This window comes from Colobus angolensis, unplaced genomic scaffold (assembly GCF_000951035.1).
Source record: "Colobus angolensis palliatus isolate OR3802 unplaced genomic scaffold, Cang.pa_1.0 Scaffold168, whole genome shotgun sequence".
In the NCBI taxonomy this organism is placed as follows: Eukaryota; Metazoa; Chordata; class Mammalia; order Primates; family Cercopithecidae; genus Colobus; species Colobus angolensis.
In genome coordinates this window covers 6,011,428-6,014,126 of record NW_012114799.1, presented here as the reverse complement: position 1 = coordinate 6,014,126, position 2,699 = coordinate 6,011,428, and the positions used below count along the sequence as shown (strand labels likewise).

The 2,699-nt window shown below is 40.2% G+C and overlaps 1 pseudogene across 1 annotated transcript; it reads left to right on the top strand.

Moving 5' to 3' along the window:
• Window positions 1–423: 423 nt before the first annotated feature.
• On the top strand, window positions 424–1,956 carry LOC105508804 (annotated as a pseudogene). The gene has a single exon (XR_001001337.1). The product of XR_001001337.1 is annotated as a heterogeneous nuclear ribonucleoprotein K pseudogene (transcript).
• The last annotated feature ends 743 nt before the right edge of the window (window positions 1,957–2,699 follow it).

Genomic DNA, 2,699 nt, shown 5'->3' with positions numbered 1-2,699 from the left:
AATGGGGAAAAATGGAAAGCCTTTCCTCTAAGCTCTGGAAGATGACAAGGATGCCACTTTCACCACTATTATTGGACATAATACTGAAAGTCCTAGCTAGAGAAATCAGACAAGAGAAAGAAAGAAAAGGCATCCAAATTGGAAAGGAAGGAATCAAATTATCTTTGTTTCCAAATGATATGGGCTTATGTTTGGAAAAACCTAAAGAATCCACCAAAAAACTGTTAGAACTGATAAATTCAGTAAAGTTGCAGGATATCAGCATATGAAAATCAGTAACATTTCTATATACCAACAGTGAACAATTTGAAAAAGAAATTAAAACCTAATCAAACAACTCTATAGGAAATAATCTAATAATCTGATTTAAAAGTGGAGAAAAAATTTATTCGACATTTCTCAAGAGAAGACACACAAGCGCGGCGGCGGAGGGACGGTGACCTCACGCGGCTACTGCAGCACTGGAGTGTCAGTCATTGGTCTGACCCAGAACACTTCAGTTCTGCTCTGCAAGGATATATAATAACTGATTGGTGTGTCCATTTAATACAAGAATGTGGAAACTGAACAGCCAGAAGAAACCTTCCCTAACACTGAAACCAATGGTGAATTTGGCAAACACCCTGCAGAAGATATGGAAGAGGAACAAGTATTTAAAAGATCTGGAAACACTGATGAGATGGTTGAATTACGCATTCTGCTTCAGAGCAAGAATGCTGGGGCAGTGATTGGAAAAGGAAGCAAGAATATTAAGGCTCTCCCTACAGACTACAATGCCAGTGTTTCAATTCCAGACAGCAGTAGCCCCAAGCCTATATTGAGTATCAGTGCTGATATTGAAACAATTGGAGAAATTATAAGGAAAATCATCCATACCTTGGAAGAGGGCCTGCAGTTGCCATCACCCATTGCAACCAGCCAGCTCCCGCTCGAATCTGATGCTGTGGAATGCTTAAATTACCAACACCATAAAGGAAGTGACTTTGACTGCGAGTTGAGGCTGTTGATTCATCAGAGTCTAGCAGCAGGAATCACTGGGGTCAAAGATGCTAAAAGCAAAGAACTGAGAAAACACTCAAACAACCATCACGCTTTTCCAGGAATGTTGTCCTCATTCCACTGACAGAGTTATTCTTATTGGAGGAAAATCTGATAGGGTTGTAGAGTGCATAAAGATCATCCTTGATCTTATATCTGAGTCTCCCATCAAAGGACGTGCACAGCCTTATGATCCCAATTTTTACGATGAAATCTATGATTATGGTGGTTTTACAATGGTGTTTGATGACTGCCGTGGATGCCCAGTGGGATTTCTGATGCAGGGAAGATGTGGTTTTGATAGAATGCCTCCTGGTCATGGTGGAAGTCGCATGCCTCCATCTAGAAGAAATTATGATGATATGAGCGCTCGTCGAGGACCACCTTCTCCTCCTCCTGGACAAGGTGGCTGGGGTGGTAGCAGAGCTCGGAATCTTCCTCTTCCTCCACCACCTAGAGGGGGAGATCTCATGACCTATAACAGAAAAGGGAGACCTGGAGACCGTTACGGTGGCATAGTTGATTTCAGTGCTGATGAAACTTGGGACTCTGCAGTAGATCCATGGAGCACATCAGAATGGCAGATGGCTTATGAACCACAGGGTGGCTCCGGATATGATTATTCCTATGCAGGGGCTGGTGGCTCATATGGTGATCTTGGTGGACTTATTATTACTACACAAGTAACTATTCCCAAAGATTTGTCTGGATCTATTATTGGCAAAGGTGGTCAGTGGATTAAACAAATCTGTCATGAGTAGGGAGCTTTGATCAAAATTGATAAGCCTTTAGAAGGATTCGAAGATAGAAGGATTCGAAGATCAGATCATTACCATTACAGGCACACAGGACCAGATACAGAATGCACAGTATTTGCTGTTGAACAGTGTGAAGCAGAATTCTGGAAAATTTTTCTAAGACTAGTGAAGAACTGAAGGAGTCCTGCATGCTCTTTTTTTTTTTCCAATCTGCTTCTGTTTAAAAAGCCAACATTCCTCTGCTTCATAGGTGTTCTGCATTTGAGGTGTAGGGAAATTTTTGCTGTTCACCGGATGTAATGTTTTAGTTCCTTACCAACAAGGTTGGAGGGGGGAAGGGCATGCCAAAAAAACAAACAAACAAACAAAAACTAAAAAACAAAAAAAAAACTAACATTGAAATTTTGAAACAGCAGCAGAGTGAGTGGATCTTATTTTTTGTTATTGTTGGTGGTTTGAAGAAATTCCCCCTATGTAATTATTATGAACACCTTGCTTTGTGGTCACTGTAACATTTGAGGGGTGGGACAGGGAGGAAAAGTAACAATAGCTCACATGTCCCTGGCATCTGTTCAGAGCAGTTCAGAATGCAATGCTCTTTTGTAAGAAACATTTTATGATTTTTAAAATAAATTTAATTAACCCAAAAAAAGAAGACATACAAATGGCAAACAGGCATAAGAAAAGGTATGCAACATCACTGAACATCAGAGAAATGTGAATCAAAACTACAATGAGGTATCACCTCACTCCAGTTAAAATGGCTCTTATCCAAAAGACAGGCAATAGCAAATGTTAGTGAAGATGTGGAGAAAAAGGAACCCTCTTACACTGTTGGTGGGAATGTAAATCAGTAATCTCATTTACAATAGCCATAAATATAATTAAATGCCTAAGTATTAA